The sequence below is a fragment of the Canis lupus genome, chromosome 3 (assembly GCF_011100685.1).
Source record: "Canis lupus familiaris isolate Mischka breed German Shepherd chromosome 3, alternate assembly UU_Cfam_GSD_1.0, whole genome shotgun sequence".
NCBI lineage: Eukaryota > Metazoa > Chordata > Mammalia > Carnivora > Canidae > Canis > Canis lupus.
Window position 1 is genome coordinate 33051878 of NC_049224.1, and position 19929 is coordinate 33071806.

Consider the following 19929-nt stretch of genomic DNA (forward strand, 5'->3'; position numbering starts at 1 on the left):
TGAAAGAGAGTACAGAATGGGGGGAAGGGGAAGAAGGAGAGGGACAAGCAGACTCCCTGCGGAGCAGGGAGATCCACATGGGACTTGATCCAGGACCCTGAGATCATGACCTGAGCTAGTCAGATGCTTAAGCAACTGAGCCACCAGGATCCCCTCTAATTTTTAAAAATAATATTCATATAGCTGCTCAAGCCTTTACTGAATCTAACATCTGGGCCACTTAATAGGCAATTTCTACTGACTGGTTATTTATTTATTTTCTTGACTATGGACCACGTTTTTCCATTTGTTACATTTCTAGTAATTTTCTGTTGTAACTGGGAATTTTGAAAGATATATTGTTAGAGACTGATTTTTAAAAAAAAATCCTCTCAAGAACTTAATTGTTAGCTTAGAAGGTAGTTAATGATTAGTTGATTCCTCTGAACTTTTATTGGCTTTGTTTTATGTTGTGTTAGGGACAATCTATGAAAAGAACAAGGTATTTTCCAAATCCTCCTTTCTTGATGGGACTTATCTTCCAAATTGCTTTGTGGTCTTGTCACTACTTGGTTCTACATTTGTTTGGTTGACTCCAATATCTTCCTGAACTAAATCTCTTGTATTACTCCTTCCCTTTCAATACCAGAATAACTACTCTTTGGAAGTTTTAGGGTATTTTGTGTTGCCCAGCACTCAAAGACTCATGGTAGATCCCACACAGATTCCTCCTATCACACACATAGTGTACCCCCACACCTGCATTTGTCCTGAATTCTGATCTACACATCTTTCACTCAACATTACAATCATGCTATGCCCAGTTTTCAGTTTCTGAACCAGGTTCAGGAAACTGCAGGCAGAGAACCATGGCAATCATGGGCTCACATCTAGAGCATATTTTTTAATGTATTTTTTTCTGTTTTTATGTTGTTTTCATTAGAGCCAGTCTACTACAAGTTACTCCATTATATATGGTAGTGGAAGCCTTGACCTCCTCTGAAAATGCTGCTTTTTGCCCCATTCTCTCATCTTCTTGTAGACCAGCAATTACATATATATGTTAGAAATTTACACCATATCTTTATTTTTAAAATTTCCTTTCCTTTTTTAAAAAAAGTATTTATTTGAGAGGGAGAGAAGAGAGAGAGAGAGAGAGAGAGAGAGAGAGCAAGTAGGGGGAGGGGAGAAGGAGAGGGAGAAACAGACTCCATGCTGAGTGGGGAGCCTGGTGCAGGCCTAGGTCCCAGAACCCTGAGATTATGACCTGAGCCAAAATTAACAGTTGGAATCTTAACTGACCGAACCACCCACATACCCCCTATTTCCTCTCATTTTGTTCTCTTTTTTTGTTTTAACCTGTGTGATATCTGCTGACTTCTCAGCTGCTGAGTTCACCAGCTCTCTCTTCAGTTTTGGCTTGTTTGCTGTTAAGTCTTGATGAAACTCTTATTTGCTTATTTCAATTTTTCAGTTCTAGAATTTCCATTTGATTATTTTCCACCAATTTCTATCTTTTGGTAAAAAAAAAAAAGAATCTCCATTTTGTTCTCTCTTGCTCTCCCTTTCAAAAAATATATTTACCAGGGTTGTTTTAAAATCTATTTTAATCCCAAAACTTTAATATCTGCATTGTATATGGGTTTATTCGTTTTGTCTATTTTCCTCTTGGCCCTATTTATTGCTGTGCCTGGTTAATTTTTATTGAATCTTGGATATTGTGTGTGAAAAATTGTAGGTGTTCAAAGTAATATTCTCCCAGGAGAAGATCTTTTTTAGCTTTTGGAAGGCAATTTTGCTTAATCTTTTCATGGTTTGGTTGATTCTTAGAGGGAAGATTTATGTGACCTGTAGAGGAACCAGAGTATAGTTTGGTTAATTGTGGACTGAGAGTTGTCATTATAGAGCTTGGTTATTTTAGTTTCTTCTAATTTAAAATGTGACCCTTGGGAATTAGCAAGGTTTCCTCTTCCTCAACAGACTCTGAATTCCAATTTTGTGTGCCTAGCATTAGAGAACTGCTAAACAAGTATTCTCCCTTTGAAATCTGTTAGCTTTAATAATCGCTGTTTTAGGGCTGATTGTTTTAGGTTATTATTATTCCTGGACAAAGATCCCCCCTTTAATTGGTAGATGCATGTTTTATTTCTGTTAAATTATACCTTTAAGAGTTTGTCCTGCTTCATATTTAATTTTCATCTAGGGTGAACCCAATTATGACTAAGCAATCTTAAATATCTCATATTCATAATTTTTAAATATTTTAAAACCATTTATACTTCATTAACTTGCTTTTCACACTTTTAATCCCTATGCTTTTTACAAAGGGTCAAATAATCAATATTTTAGACTTTGTGGGCACATTTGGTCTCTGTCATGTAGTCTGCTTTGTTTTTGTCAACCTTTTGAAACCATTCATTTCCCATGATCCATATGTGCTGACCATGCTCTGTTTTCAGCAGTGACTCTTTTTTTCTTTTTGCATTCGCCAGTTTCATGTTCCTTTATAGAACAAGTTTGGTTTCTTTCTTAACCCTCTTTAATGAGCTCTGCAAAATTTATATTCATATTCTGTTGTACCCAAGATCACGAATCCCAGAAACCGCCAAGGAGCCGACACCAATGCAATCACACGAGGGTTTATTTACAAGCTCGAGCCTGGGTCCAAGTATACCCAACCCAGCGGAGCAGGGACTTGGACTCCGAGACTAAGAGGCGTAGCAACTTTATAGGGGCCAGTGGCCAATGGGATAGGCAGAAAGTTGCACAGTCATGCTGGTCCGCTGAGCCGGATTTCCGGTTAGGGTGTGTCCTGGTCTTTGATTAGGGCGGGGCAGTGCCCTAAGTAATAAGCAGGTCAGCGCAAGGCGGGTGCAGCCCAAAATAGAGTCAGTCCTGCTCTGCTTGTCCAAGGGTAGGGGATTTTGTTAAATTTCCTGGGTCCCACAATTCTCCTTTTTTTTTTTTTTTTCCCTTCCCTGAACTTTCTTTTTTTAAATCTTCGTTTTGTGTTCTTTAAACATAGAGGAGATTAATTCACTCTGTCTTTAAAAGTTAGAGGTCATTTTATTATAATTTTTGTTACTTTTCTGGAAACATTTTTCTAGCGAAGAAAAATCCACTTATGGATCCAGTCTTCTCTTCCCTTTCTTTTTTTTTTTGTAGATTCTCTTTGTATAGGTTATTTTCTGGGTCCTCTGTGCTTGACTAAATTTGAGTAAGTACATGTTTCTATGCTATTTCGAGAGTATAACATGTTGAGGAGGAAACAAGACAATGTTGAAGTCTAACAAGAATTTTCCTGATAACATAGGGTTCTTTCTTTTCTCTGCATTTGGCAATATTAGACATTTGGGGTCTTTCCATAGTTCAGCTACTGTGGACATAGCTGCTATAAACATTGGGGGTGCAGGTGTCCCTTCAGATCACTACATTTCTGTCTTTAGGATAAATACTTAGTAGTTAAATTGCTGGGTCACAGAGTGAGTAGCTCTATTTTTTACTTTTTGAGGAATTTACATACTCTTTTCCAAAGAGGCTGTACCAGCTTGCATTCCCACTAGAAGTATAAGAGGGTTCCCCTTTCTCTGCATCTTCACCATTTCTCCTTTCCTGACTTGTTAATTTTAGCAATTGTGACTAGTGTGAGGTGGCATCTTTTTGTGGTTTTGATTTGTATTTCCCTAATGCTTCTAGATGTTGAGCATTTTTTTTTCAGTCCTGCAAGGCAATTCTGGCAGCCAGAGGGCGCCTCAGTCCCACCTGCAGCACCGCCCCTGCACCTGCACTTGCTGGGAACCTGGCAAGGCCTCCAGAAGAGGGAATCTGGGATGGGGGGACCTTGGAGGGAGCCCAGCATTAGCAGATGAGAGCCTGGAGATGTGGAAGACAGCGGCTTTTCATGCTTCAGGCAGGACAGGGTCCTGGGGAGCAGGTGTGGGAAGGGAGTGTGGAAGGGAATTGGGTCTGACTCCTGGGGCCCACAAATAGGGAGGGGGCACCTTCAGAAAAGTAAGTGATTGCTGTGTTTGGGAGGCCTGGGGCTTGGATGTCGAAGAACTGGAGGCCCAAATACCTGGATAGAAGTACTGAACAGCAGTTTAGTGAAAGGAGGTGGAAGGAGGAGAGATGCCCCCAGGTCTCCAGACTATATACTTCCCTTTAAGACCACTTTTGCTACATCCCAAAGGTTCTGAAGAGTTGTATTTTCATTTTCATTTATTTCCATGATTTTTAAAAAATCCTTTAATTTCCTGGTTGACCCATTCATTGTTTAGTTAGAATATTGTTTAATCTCCATGTATTTGAGTTCTTTCCAAATTTCCACTTGTGATTGAGTTCAAGTTTCAAAGCATTGTGATCTGAAAATATACAGAGAATAACCCTATTTTTGGTACCAGTTGAGACCTGATTTGTGACCCAGTATGTGGAGAATTCTGTAATCGAGAGAATGTTCCATGTGTACTCAAAAGAATGTATTTTCTGTTGCTTTAGGATGGAATGCTCTCTATATATCTGTGAATGCCATCTGATTCAGTGCATCATTCAAGGTCCTGTTTCCTTGTTGATCTTCTGCTTAGATGATCTTGCCATTGCTGTGAGTTAGGTGTCAATATCACCTACTATTATTGTGTTATTATTGATGTTTTTCTTTAACTTTGTTATTAACTGGATTATATAATATTTGGCTGCTCCCATGTTAGGGCATTAAATATACAATTGTTAGATCTTTTTGTTGGATAGACCCTTTAATTATGATATAGTGTCCTTCCTCATCTCTTATTACAGTCTTTGGTTTAAAATCTAATTTGTCTGATATTAAGGATTTCTATCTCTGCTTTCTTTTGTTTAGTTTTACACCCCCTCACATTCAATCTGGAGGTGTCTATGGGTCCAAAATGTATCTCTTATAGACAGCACATCAATGGGTCTTGGTTTTTTATTCCATTCTGATACCCTGTGTCCTTTGATTGGGGCATTTAGCCCATTTACATTCAGAGTAACAATGGAAAGATAGGAATTCAGTGCTGTTGTATTACCTGTAAAGTCACTGTTTCTGTATATTGTCTGTTCCTTTCTGGCCTATGTTACTTTTGGGTTTTCTCTTCACTTAAATGATTCTCTCTAATAAGTCTTGCAGCACTGGTTTAGTGATCACAAATTCTTTTAGCTTCTATTTGTCCTGGAAGCTTTTAATCTCTCCTACTTAAAACACAGCCTTGGGATCCCTGGGAGGTGCAGCGGTTTGGCGCCTGCCTTTGGCCCAGGGCACGATCCTGGAGACCCGGGATCGAATCCCACGTCGGGCTCCCGGTGCATGGAGCCTGCTTCTCCCTCTGCCTGTGTCTCTGCCTCTCTCTCTCTCTGTGTGACTATCATAAATAAATAAAAATTAAAAAAAAAAGTTTAAAAACAAAAAAAAAAAAACAAAAAAAAAACCACAGCCTTGCTGGATAAAGTATTCTTGTTGCATGTTTTTCTCATTAGGTACCCTGAATATATCATGCAATTATTTTCTGACCTGCCAGGTCTCTGTGGACAGATCTGCTGTCTTTTGCCATTCTAAAGTTTAATGTTTCTACCCTCTTAGGTTTTGGACTTTTTGTCCCAAGCTTCTTTCAGCATTTTTGTTGTCTGAGATTTGCAAGTTTCACATATATCCAGATGTTGACATAATTTTATTGATTTTGAATGGGGGTTCTCTGTACCTTCTTGACTTGAATGCACATTTCTTTCCCTAGATTAGGAAATTTCTCTGCTATAATTTCCTCCAAGACACCTTCTACTTCCTCTCTCTTTCCTCTTCTTCTGTGACCCAAACTATTCTAATATTGCTTTACTTTATGGTATCATGTATCTCTCAAATTCTTCCCTCATGATCCTGTAGTTATTTATCTCTCTTTTTCTCAGGTTTTTTATTTTTTTATCATGTTGTCTTCTCTATCAGTAATTCTCTCTTTTGCACCATTTATCCTAGCAGTAAGAGCCTCCATTTTAAATTGAATCTCATTAATAACCTTTTTTATGTCAACTTGATTATACTTTAGTTCTTTTATTTCTCCAGAAATGGATTCTCTAGAGTCTTCTAAGCTTTTTACAAAGCCAGCTAGTATCTTTATAATCATTATTCTGAACTCTATTTCAGACATCTTATTTATATCCATACTAGTTAGTTCCCTAGCAGTCAGTACTGCCTCTTCTTCCTTTTTGAGATGAGTTTTTCTGTCTTTTTATTCTTACAGCAAGTGGTCACCTTTCTATTTATAGACTTGCAGCAATTCATTTCTTAGACCGCTGGTTGAGTTCACAGGTATTCAGACTGATTGGATAGCTATCTAGCTGAATTCCTGGGACCAGACAAAACTAAGATCTCCTACTCCTCTGCCATCTTTAAAAGTCCAATCATACTATTTTTTTCCTTTTTTCTTAAATTTAAATTCAATTATCCAACATATAGTACATACTTAGATCCAGATGTAGTGTTCAATATTTTTTCAGTTGTGTATCCTACCCAGTGCTCATCACATTAGATACCCTCCTTAAAGCTTATCAAGAAATTGCCCTATCTCCCTACTCAACTTCTTTCCAGCAACCCTCAGTTTGTTTCCTATAATTAAGAGTCTCTCATGGTTTTTCTCTTTTGTGATGATTTCCTATTCAGATCTCTCTCCCATACCCTATGATTCTCTGTGTTGTTTCTTATATTCCACATTTTAGTGAAATCATATAATTGTCTTTCTCTGATTGACTTATTTCACTTGTGACTGTTTCCTTTGCTATGAAGAAGCCTTTTTTTGGATGAAGTCCCAGTAGTTCATTTTTGCTTTTGCTTCCCTTGCTTTGAGACACATCTGGGAAGAAGTTACTATGGCTGAGGTCATAGAGGTTGCTGCCTGTGATCTCCTTTGGGATTTTGATAGATTCCTGCCTCACAATTAGGTCTTTTATCCATTTTTAGGTTTTCTTTTGTGTGTATGGTGTCAGAAAGTGGTCCAGTTTCATTTTTCTGCATGTGGCTGTCCAATATTCCCAATACTATTTGTTGAAGAGACTATCTTTCTTCCATTAGGTATTGTTTCCTGCCCTGTTGAAGATGAGTTGACCATAGAGTTGAGGGTCCATTTCTGGGTTCTCTATTCTGCTCCATTGATCTATGTGTCTGTTTTTGTGCCAGTACCACACTGTCTTGATGATCACAGCTTTGTAATACAGCTGGAAGTCTGGCATTGTGATGCCCCCAGCCTTGGTTTTCTTTGTCATCATTTCTCTGGCTACTCAGGGTCTTTTCTGGTTCCATACAAATCTTAGGAATATTTGTCCCAGCTCTCTGAAGAAAGTCCATGGTATTTTGATAGGGATTGCATTGAACCTGTAAATTGCCCAGGGTAGCATAAACATTTTTATAATATTTATTCTTCCAATCCATGAGCATGGAATGTTTTTCCAACTCTTTGTGTCTTTCTCAATTTTTTTCATAAGTGTTTTGTAGTTTTTAGAGCACAGATCCTTTATATCTTCGGTTAGGTTTATTCCTAGGTATCTAATAGTTTTGGGTGCAACTGCAAATGGGATTGATTTCTTAATTTCTCTTTTTTCAATCTCATTGTTAGTACATAAATATGCAACTGATTTCTGTGCATTGATTTTATATCCTACCATGTTGCTGAATTGCTATCTTTTTTATTTTCCACATAAACTCTGCAAAGAGTGAGAGCCAATCAAACTATTGTAAAAACAGATCTACAATTAAATTTTCTTTCTGCTTATTCCTTCTCTTCAACCCATATTAGGTAATAACATGTTGATTATTTGTGTCTCATGGACTATACCATTCCAGACACAACTTCTTGCAACTTTCAGAGCTAATTGGTCATGAGAAAATATTTTACACATTTAATTTTGCTACCGCTAAGGAAATAAAGTGACAAATCTACATTAGTGAAAGTGAAGACTAATTACCTGGGAGCTACTTTTTTTAATTATGGTCTTGTATTAACAAGACCTATGTAATACATATGTATGTAATGTATGTATCTTGTATGTATCTTGTATGTAATACATAAATGTATTAATACATTTTACAGGTATATGCAACTTAGTCTGAAACTAGACTAATTCTGTCTGGGTTGATTTAGAACTGTGTGAACATCCATCCATATATAATCACAAGTCTATCATGGTGGAAATATACTTTCCACCCACTGCATATTTATTGTAGTTTAGGCATAGACTGCAAAAAGATTTTAGAATTTTCTATACGGACGGGGAAGAGAAACAAAGAAATGAATAGGAACACATAAATATAGGTTAAAGTGTTTACAGACCTCAGGTAGTAACTATGTGACTTGAAGCACTAAAATAATTGTTTTATTAGACCAAGGTTCACTTTTCTTGGCTTATTGTTGATGTCTGCATATCTCTTTGGACACTTTACAAATGAACTAGTAAATTGTTCTGTGTAGAAGTTTCTTCAATGGTGCTTTTGGAGATGATTGCCTCTATGTTTACATTAGAGCCTCTTAAGCAATTCAGTAGCTATTAATACTCAAGAGAGGTAATTTTGAAGTGCAGAGAGCTATTAAATACACTTGTATATATACCATTTATCTTTCTTTTTCTCTTGCCTCACTCCTACTAGCATAAAAATATTTTGCTATATTTTACATCAGAAGGAATAGGAAAAAAATAATTATTTACTGCGTCACTGCTTAAACACTTTAATAGAGAAATTGGGGGGCATGGGGTGTGGCTTTAACTGTTTCCAATGACCTTCTATGTCCCCTTTATCTTTGATCTGGGTAATCAATAACTGGCAGCATGTATAGACTATTTGTATAATCCAAGGACATTCCCATTCTGGTGCTTGAAAACGTTTGGTGAAATTTCTGGTGCAGAAGGATGGAGACATGTAAGACCTTCACAGTGGATTATTTCCTGATGCATAGAGAAAAACAATCACATTCTGAGTCACTACTCCTTTCATCTCACCATAGTTGGATAGCATGATATTTGATTAAAGGTATAAATCAAGGAATGGGAGTCTTGAGCTATGTGTTGTAAATTATTTGAAGTAATCTCTATGAACTTATTCAAAATAGCTACCAAAGCAACATAACATAACAACAACAACAACAACAAAAACCCAGTTATTTTGTTAACTGAGAAGTCATGAAATGAGCCATTTTAAAACAGAATAGTTTCCTTTGATGCTTATCATGTGTTCTTGCTGACCAGATTTTGTTTTGCTTTCAATTTAATAATTTAGAACTCAACTACTATTCCACAGCTAGAAACATAAAGCAAGGTTATCTATTAATCAGGCTATTTCCCTAGGCAGTTTGCTTTAGAAACAGAAATATTATTCAATCAATGGGATATTTCCTGAAGGCCTGGAATTTTATTCTTGCTTTCATCATTTGGGAAATTTCAAGAGGCTGAGAATTTTTGTTAGAAGGTATAAATATTTAATAAGAATTTCCCAAAGAAACTAGAGTTATGTTGCCTTTATTATATTGCACTGGTCATATTGTGTTTCACAAGATCTTTATATATCTGTCATCCTACTCTGTTATTTGAAGGAAGAAATCATGTCGGTTACTTTCCTATCTCTTCATCTACTTAATAATCTTTAACACAAAGTACATTCTCAAAAAATTTTACAAAGTAATGAATGAATGAATGTGAAAATATTGCATATTAGTTAAAAAACAGCCATCTATCTAGCATAAAATGATGGCAAGGTTTTCCTAGTGGTCTTTGTTGGATTTTAGTCTCCACAAGACTCAATAAAGCAAAAGAGGGCATATTTAATGTGTGCATAATTCTTTACACTGTAGTAAAGAATATTTAGATTTTTGGTATTGATATTATGTGGATTACTATTTTTTCTTATTTTACTTACTATTTTAAGGAAAAGCTTTTGAATTTTTTAATAATAAATTTATTTTTTATTGGTGTTCAATTTGCCAACATACAGAATAACACCCAGTGCTCATCCTAGAGGAGAACACAGGCAATACCCTTTTTGAACTCAGCCACAGTAACTTCTTGCAAGATACATCCACAAAGGCAAAAGAAACAAAAGCAAAAATGAACTATTGGGACTTCATCAAGATAAGAAGCTTTTGCACAGCAAAGGATACAGTCAACAAAACTAAAAGACAACCTACAGAATGGGAGAAGATATTTGCAAATGACGTATCAGATAAAGGGCTAGTTTCCAAGATCTAGAAAGAACTTATTAAACTCAACAGCAAAGAAACAAATGATCCAATCATGAAATGGGCAAAAGACATGAAGCTTTTGAATTTTTAAGAAATTCTATAAAATAGGCTGCCTTGGTAGCTCAGCGGTTTAGCGCCACCTTCAGCCCAGGGACTGATCCTGGAGCCCGGGATCAAGTCCCACGTCATGCTCCCCGCATGGAGCCTGCTTCTCCCTCTGCCTGTGTCTCTGCCTGTCTCTCTCTCTGTGTCTCTCATGAATAAATAAATAAAATCTTTTTAAAAAAAGAAATTCTATAAAATGCTGGACAGGTTGATTGTAACTTTGTCAGCCTTCAGTATTTCCACACCCACACCTGGGATTTATAAAGAAATGTTGCCAAACCAATGTGAGTCTGATTCTTGGTTAGGTACCAACATAGACCATACCAATTGGAGTTGCCTCATAACATCATCTTTATTTGCAGGAAATAAGTAGATCATGGGGAATAATTTTCGAAGCCATTATTCTCTGAACAGGGATAAGCAGTCTCATTTCATTAGGGTTTGGGAAGAATATTCCAAGGAAGAGGCCTTATCATTGCAGGTAATAGGCAGGCATAAAGTTGCACGTGTGCACTGAGAAGACATGCCTATAAAATTTTGTATGTTATACTAATGAAGTTTACGCCCTACCCAGGGTGGGTATTTTAACATTATAATGAAGCTGAGGTAACTATTTGACATGTTATGTTCATTCTAGTGAATCATAGTGGGTTGTACTAAAAATGTTTCTTTTTCTAGTGTACCTGGGTGGCTCAGTGGGTTAAGCGTCTGTCTCCAGCTTGGGTCATAATCCTGGAGTCTCCGGATTGAGTCAAGATCCCCACTCAACTAGGAATCTGCTTCACCATCTGACTCTTCCCCTGCTCATACTACCTCGCTTTCTCAAATAAATAAACACATATTTTGAAAAATACTTCTTTTTCTGTTCCAGCATTTCCTTAGATTCTAAAAGATAAAATTGATAGGTTGAAGTTCCTGAAGTTTGATGAGTTTGAGGGAGTCTCACAGGTGACACAATCAACACCAAAGAAATACAAACAATTATAAGAACATATTATGAACAACTGTATGCCAACAAATTAGGCAATCTGGAAGAAATGAATGCATTCCTAGAGATGTACAGACTACCAAAACTGAGACAGGAAGAACTAGAAAACTTGAGCAGACCCATAACCAGCAATGAAATTGAAGCAGCAATCAAAAATCTCTCAAAAACGAGTCCAGGGCCAGATGTCTTCCCAGGGGAATTTTACCAAACATTTAAAAAATAATATCTATTTTTAAAAAGATTTTATTTGTTCATTAAAGACACACACACAGAGAGAGGCAGAGACCCAGGCAGAGGGAGATGCAGGCTCCATGCAGGGAGCTGAATGTGGGACTCAATCCCGGATTTCCCGGATCATGCCCTGGGTTTAAGGCAGCACCAAACCGCTGAGCCACTGGGGATGCCCCAAGAATATCCATTATTATGAAGCTGTTTCAAAAAATAGAGATGGAAGGAAAAGTTCCAAACTCATTCTATGAGGTCAGCATTACCTTGATCCCCAAACCTGAAAAGAACCCACCAAAAAGGGGGATTACAGACCAATATCCCTGATGAACATGGATACCAAAATACTCACCAAGATATCAACCAATAGGATCCAACAGTACATTAAAAGGTTTATTCACCATATCCAAGTGATATTTATTCCTAGGCTGCAAAGGTGCTTCAACATTCACAAATCAATCAATGTTATATACTACATTAATACAAGAAAGGACAAGAACCATATGATCATCTCAATAGATGCAGAAAAAGTATTTGACAGAATACAGCATCACTTCTTGTTTAAACTCTACACAATGTAAGGATATAGGAAACATACCTCAATATCATGAAAGTTATATATGAAAAGCCTACAGTGAATAGAATTCTCAATTAGAGAAAAACTGCGAGCTTTTCCCCTAAGGTCAGGAACATGACAGGGATGTTCATTCTCACCACTGTTGTTCAACATAGTACTAGAAGTCCTAGCATCAGCAATCAGGCAACAAAAAGAAATAAAATGCAACCAAAGTGGCAAAGTAGTCTGATTCTCAGGTGTGAGTGTTTCACGTGTTTATTTTTGCCAGGAAGGAAATCATTTCAACCCTCTCGACTGACAATGCTCCCCCTGGAAACGTGTACATTCCACATGTAGTATTTCCCATGTCGTGCTGGCTTGTTTGTCACATTCGAATGTCCAACAGAAATCCACGACTACCCAAGCACCAGAATCTCCACTACCGGGGGGGTGGCTGGGAGGGGGGTGTTAGAGAAGCTCCCTGGAGAAGAAACAGAACAGACAATAGCATCAATTTTACAGTGAGATAGGTACAGAGGCAGCCAACAGATTCTGCTCAGGTAACTGCTAGCACTTCAAGCCATCCAATCCTTTGGAGCCCTGACATGCCAGCTGTCCATCACAGCACCTTTAAAAGCAGAGACACAAACGTCCCAAGTGTTTGTCCATATAGTTGCTCAACCCCCTGCCTGGTGCAGGGCTCAATGGGAGTTGTTTATCCTGTGAGGCCCCAGGAGGAACAACAGTGGCTGCGGCCAGCTCTCCAACCCTAGAGTCAGCTCCTGCAGTAACTACCACAGCTCCCAGTTGGCAGGGGCCTGGATGCTCCGGGAATGGGGGGCGCCCATCTGCACAGCTCAGAGCTGCCCAGCGGCAGGAGCGTCCTTGCTGTCCTGTGTCCTCCCCGCCTATGCCTGTCTGGGGGGAGCACAAGATCCTGGTCTGTGTCCCCCAGCGCCCCGGGCTCCGGGGCCTGTGCTGCTGGAATCACGCTCCTGGGCGGTGTAGCTCCCTCCGCACAGCGCCGCCTGAGCCGACTCGGAGCTGCTGCCGGGCCTCACCCCGGGTGCACTGCAGCCCTTTAGGGAGCTCGGCTGCGGGGTGTGGTGCTCTCTCCGGGGCACAGTTCCTCTGTTAGTGACCCCGGGAGCCTGAGGGCATCCCCGCCCCTCCTGGGATCCTGCCCAGGCTCCTGCGAGCGCCTTTCCATCACGGAAGATGGGTGAAGCTCCTGCGTCTCTGGGATGGAGCTTTCCTGTCCTGGGAGCTATTGCCTCACGGCCTTAGTCCGGCTCCTCGCGGGGACCCTCCCCCTTGGATGCCTTTTGTTTCTTTCTTTTTCTCAGTCTTCACAGATGTCTTCACAGAACCTTTGCCTCTTTGGGTTTATTCTTAAGTATCTTATGGGTTTTGATACAATTATAAATGAGGTTGACTCCTTAATTTCTCTTTCTTCTGTCTCATTGTTACTGCAAAGAAATGGAATTAATTTCTATGCATTGATTTTATATTCTGCTACTTTGCTGAATTGCTGTATGAGTTCTAGCAATTTGCGGGTGGGGTCTTTGCGGTTTTCCACTTAGAGTATCTTGCCACAAACTACCACAACTACAACAGGAAGAAATAGAAAACCTGAATAGGCCATAATCAGAGAGGAAATTGAAGCAGTCATCAAAAACCTCCCAAGACACAAAAGTCCAGGGCCAGATGGCTTCCCAGGGGAATTCTATCAAACGTTTAAAGAAGAAACCGTGTCTTTTCTACTAAAGCTGTTCGGAAAGATAGAAAGAGATGGAGTACTTCTGAACTCATTCTATGAGGCCAGCATCACCTTAATTCCAAAACCAGAGAAAGACCACACCAGAAAGGAGAATTATAGACCAATATCCCTGATGAACATGGATGCAAAAATTCTCAACAATTTACTAGCCAATAGGATCCAACAATACATTAAGAAGACTATTCATCATGAACAAGTGGGATTTATCCCTGGGACACAAGGCTGGTTCAACACTCGTAAAGCAATCAATGTGATTGATCATATCAGCAAGAGAAAAAACAAGAACCGTATGATCCTCTCAATAGATGCAGAGAAAGCATTTGACAAAATACAGCATCCATTACTGATCAAAACTGTTCAGAGTGTAGGGATAGAGGGAACATTCCTCAGCATCTTAAAAGCCATCTATGAAAAGCCCACAGCAAATATCATTCTCAATGGGGAAGCACTGGGAGCCTTTCCCCTAAGATCAGGAACAAGACAGGGATGTCCACTCTCACCACTGCTATTCAACATAGTACTGGAAGTCCTAGCCTCAGCAATCAGAAAACAAAAAGACATTAAAGGCATTCAAATTGGCAAAGAAGAAGTCAAACTCTCCTTCTTCGCCGATGACATGATACTCTACATAGAAAATCCAAAATCCTCCACCCCAAGATTGCTAGAACTCATACAGCAATTTGGCAGTGTGACAGGATACAAAATCAATGCCCAGAAGTTAGTGGCATTTCTATACACTAACAATGAGACTGAAGAAAGAGAAAATAAGGAGTCAGTCCCATTTAAATTTACACCCAAAAGCATAAGATACCTAGAAATAAACCTAACCAAAGAAGTAAAGGATCTATACCCTCAAAACTACAGAACACTTCTGAAAGAAATTGAGGAAGACACAAAGAGATGGAAAAATATTCCATGCTCATGGATTGGAAGAATTAATATTATGAAAATGTCAATGTTACCCAGGGCAATTTACACATTCAATGCAATCACTTCTAAATGCCATGGACTTTCTTCAGAGAGTTGGAACAAATAATCTTAAGATTTGTGTGGAATCAGAAAATACCCCGAATTGGCAGGGGAATATTATAAAAGAAAACCATAGTTGGGGGCATCACAATGCCAGATTTCAGGTTGTACTACAAAGCTGTGGTCATCAAGACAGTGTGGTACTGGCACAAAAACAGACACATAGATCAATGGAACAGAATAGAGAATCCAGAAGTGGACCCTCAACTTTATGGTCAACTAATGTTCGATAAAGGAGGAAAGACTATCCACTGGAAGAATGACAGTCTTTTCAATAATGGTGCTGGGAAAATTGGACATCCACATGCAGAAAAATGAAACTAGACTATTCTCTTACACCATACACAAAGATTAACTCAAATTGGATGAAAGGTCTAAATGTGAGACAAGAGTCCATCAAAATCCTAGAGGAGAACACAGGCAACACCCTTTTTGAACTTGGCCACAGTAACTTCTTGCAAGATACATCCACGAAGGCAAAAGGTACAAAAGCAAAAATGAACTATTGGGACTTCATCAAGATAAGAAGCTTTTGCACAGCAAAAGAAACAGCCAACAAAACTAAAAGACAACCTACAGAATGGGAGAAGATATTTGCAAATGACGTATCAGATAAAGGGCTATTATCCAAGATCTATAAATAACTTATTAAACTCAACACCAAAGAAACAAACAATCCAATCATGAAATGGGCAGAAGACATGAACAGAAATTTCATAGAAGAAGACATAGACATGGCCAACACGCACATGAGAAAATGCTCTGCATCACTTGCCATCAGGGAAATACAAATCAAAACCACAATGAGATACCACCTCACACCAGTGAGAATGGGGAAAATTAACAAGGCAGGAAACAGTAATATTGGAGAGGATGTGGAGACGGGGGAACGCTCTTGCACTGTTGGTGGGAATGTGAACTGGTGCAGCCACTCTGGAAAACTGTGTGGAGGTTCCTCAAAGAGTTAAAAATAGATCTGCCCTAGGACCCAGCAATTGCACTGTTGGGGATTTACCCCAAAGATAGAGATGCAATGAAATGCCGGGACACCTGCACTCCGATGTTTATAGCAGCAATGTCCACAATACCAAACTGTGGAAGGAGTCTTGGTGTCCATCGAAAGATGAATGGATAAAGAAGATGTGGTTTATGTATACAATGGAATATTATTCAACCATTAGAAATGACAAATACCCACCATTTGCTTTGACGTGGATGGAACTGGAGAGTATTGTCCTGAGTGAATTAAGTCAATCGGAGAAGGACAAGCGTTATATGGTCTCATTCATTTGGGGAATATAAACAAAAAATAGTGAAAGGGAATAAAGGGGAAAGGAGAAAAATTGAGTGGGAAATATCAGAAAGGGAGACAGAACATGAGAGACTCCTAACTCTGGGAAATGAACAAAAGGTGGTAGAAAGGGGTGACTGGGTGACAGGCACTGAGGGGGGCACTTGATGGGATGAGCACTGGGTGTTATTCCACAGGTTGGCAAATTGAACGCCAATAAAAAATTAAAAAAAAAATAATAAAAATAATAACTTCAAAGAAAAAAACTAAAAATTCTTCATTAACATTTTATTAATAATTAACAATTTTATAAATAGGTATTATGCAAATGTATGTTTTAAAATTAGAAATAGGGACTCCTGGGTGGCTCAGTGGTTGGGCATCTGCCTTCAGCTCAGGCCGTGATCTTGGGATCCAGGATTGAGTCCCACATTGGGCTTCTTGCAGGGAGCCTGCTTCTCCCTCTGCCTATGTCTCTGCCTCTCTCGCTGTATCTCTCCTAAATAAATAAATAAAGTCTTTAAGAAATTGTAAATAATTGTTTGAAATTTTATTTCCAAAATTATTTGAGATGTAAAAACAGGGATATGTGCCCAGACTCTGTACTTCCATGATACTGTATATGTCTATTATTGTCTGATAATTACTTTTTAAATAAGCTTTTTGTTTGTTTGTTTCAGAAGAGTTTTACAGAAAAATTGCAATTTTTAAAAAAACGTTTTGTTTATTTGTTTGACACAAAGAGCACAAGCAGGGGGAGTGACAGGCAGATGGAAAAAGAGAGGACCCTGGGATCATGAGCTGAGCTGAAAACAGATGCTTAATCAACTGAGCCATCCAGGCACCTCCAAAATTGCAATATTAATGCACATAATTCTTTTAAACCTTACACCTAGTTATTATCATTGCATTTTACATTAGTTTAGTACATTTATCACAACTAATGAACCAATATTGATATTTTATTATTAACTGAAGTCTGTATGGATCCCCTTAGTTTTTACCTAATGTTCTTTTCCTTTCTTATGATCCCGTCTAGGATAGCGTATTATGTTTAACCATATGTGTTTTTGGGCTCCGCTAGACTGAAGCTTTCTTAGACCTTCCTTGTTTTGAAGACTCATTTTGAGGAGTGTTAGACAAGTATTTTATGTAAAACTTCACAATTCCATTTTGTCTGATTTATTTTTCAGGATTACAATGGGGATATAGTTTTTGTAAGGAATATCCAAAGACATAAAATGGCATTCTTATCACATGATATCAAGGATACATATTTTCAACATGACTTATCACTGATGATGTTGACCTTGATCACCGGGCTGAGATACTTTAATCAAGTTTCTCCTTTGTGAAGTTATGCCCTCTCTCATCATGCTCAGCCTCCTGGAGGGGAGGGTATCTATATAAATTATTTGGAATTCTTCTGAACAAGAGACTTGTCTATTCTTGTTTATTTATTTATTTATTTATTTATTTATTTATTTATTTATTTAATAATTTATACCAACACTCTTGAATATCTATTTTACTATTCTTTACATTGTGATCTAACACCAATGTTTTGTTGTTGTTGCTCAAATTGTTCTAGGTTTTATCTCCACTGGGAGGTCATTAGTTGGCTCTTGTGTTCTTCTAATAAAACACATCATTTTATTTTTAAGTATTTCCTTACTTTCTGTCACTACAAGGTGCTCTAGGGTGATCTGGAATATTTCTTGCTCATGCCCTAGATTCAGCCATTTTCCAAGGGGTTCTGGTTCCTTTTATTGGCAAAAGGTAACAGAAACTATGCCCTAAGCACTGAGTGTGCTTTTTGCTGCTGGGTGATGGTTATTTCTGAGCTTCCAGATAGAGCTTGAAAGTATATGCTAATGTTTTATCTATCTATACATACATCTATTAGTATCTCTGTATGTATCCATTTGTATCTACATTAAACACAATGCAAATTCATAATGCTGTCACCAGCTCTAATCCTACACATGTGGTTCATTCTGGGCTTTCTTTTTTATTATTTTTTATTTTTTGAAGATTTTATTTATTTACTCGAGAGAGAGAGAGATAAGCAGAGACACAGGCAGAGGGAGAAGCAGGCTCCATGCAGGGAGCCCAAGTGGGACTCAGTTCCAGGGTCTCCAGGATCAGGCCCTGGGCTGAAAGTGGTGCTAAACCACTGAGCCACCAGGGTTGCCCATTCTGGGCTTTCTTTTTGCTTTTCTTTTACCTCTCACACCACCAGTGAGAAACTTGGCTCCGACCATTCACCATCCAGTTACTTATTCACTTTTAGTACATAAATATATCAGTTGTAGAAGTATTAACTCGTGCGTCATTGAGAAACAACTTTACCAACTAGGGTATAGTGCTTATGGTAGTTTATTTTGTCTTTAGTCTTACAATCTCTACTTATTTCCCAAGTTACTTAGCTCAGCAGCTCTTCTCTCCAGCTCTCTCTCCTTGGTGAGATTATGTCATAAATTTTAGATAGCTCTAAATCCTTTCATTATAGTCTGCATTTCCGTTTGGTATCCTCTGACAATCTACTTGGGTTTGCTTTATTTTACATGCATAAATGTTTACTCTTTGAGTCAAAAAGTTCTATGGGCTTTGACAATTGGATAGTGTTATCTATACAACAATATAATACCACAGGAGAGTTTCATAATCCTAAAAACTTCTGTGTTTCAATCCTCCCCTTTCACAAACAGTAGAAATCATGGTCTATTTTCTATCTCTATGGTTTGCTTTTTCTAAATTGTCATATAAATGTGATCCTATAGTATGTAGCATTTTTAGACTGTCTCACTTCCTTAGTAATATGCATTTAAAATTCATGTACATTTTATTGCAAAGATTGCTAGCTCTTTTTAAAATTACTGAATAGTATTTTTCCATTGTATGTATGTACCAGAATTTGTTTACCTGCTCACTTATCGAAGGACATTTTGGTAGTTTTCAGTTTTGACAATTGCAAATGAAGCTACTAAAAACATTAGTGTGCAGGCTTTTGTGTGATATAACTCTTTAAATCAACTGGATAAATATATAGAGGTACAGATTATATGTAAAACCATTGTTTATGAGAAACTGTTAAAGTACTTCAAAGGCAGCTATTACATTTTGTATTCCCATCAACAATGTTAAGGGTGCCTCTTGCTCTACATCCTTACTAGCAATTGGTATTGCCATGATTTTAAAAAAATTTTAGTTTTTATTTAAAATCCTCTTAGTTAACATACTGTGCAATATTATAGTCTAGGTGTGCAATTTGGTGATTCAACAATTCCATGCAACACCTGGTGCTCATCACAACAAATGCACTCCTTAATCCCCATCACCTATTTAACCCATTCCCTACCATTGACCTCCCCTCTTGTAATCATCAGATTGTTCTCTACAGTTAAGAGTCTGTTTCTTCATTTTTCTCTCTCTGTTTTTGTCTCCCTGATCATTCATTTTGTCTCTTAAATTCCACATATACACAACATAAATTCAAAATGGATTAAAGACCTAACTGTGAGATGGAAAACCATCAAAATCCTAGAGGAGAAAACACACAGTAAATTCTTTGACATCAACCATAGTAACAGGGACTTAAACACTTCTGCACAGTAAAGGAAACAATTAAAAAAACCCTAAAAGGTAACTATGACATAGGAGAAGATATTTACAATGACATATCTGATAAAAGGTTAGTATCCAAATCATATGAAAAACTTACCAACTCAACGCCCAAAAGACAAATAATCC

The 19929-nt window shown here is 38.1% G+C and overlaps 1 long non-coding RNA gene across 1 annotated transcript in view; it reads left to right on the plus strand.

Annotated features, from left to right (window-relative positions):
• LOC111095354 overlaps window positions 1-11160 on the plus strand; it is a 52976-nt gene extending 41816 nt beyond the window's left edge. The window contains exon 4 of the long non-coding RNA XR_005356328.1: window positions 10986-11160. This is a non-coding gene — a long non-coding RNA (uncharacterized LOC111095354). The remainder of the gene's footprint in view (window positions 1-10985) is intronic.
• The last annotated feature ends 8769 nt before the right edge of the window (window positions 11161-19929 follow it).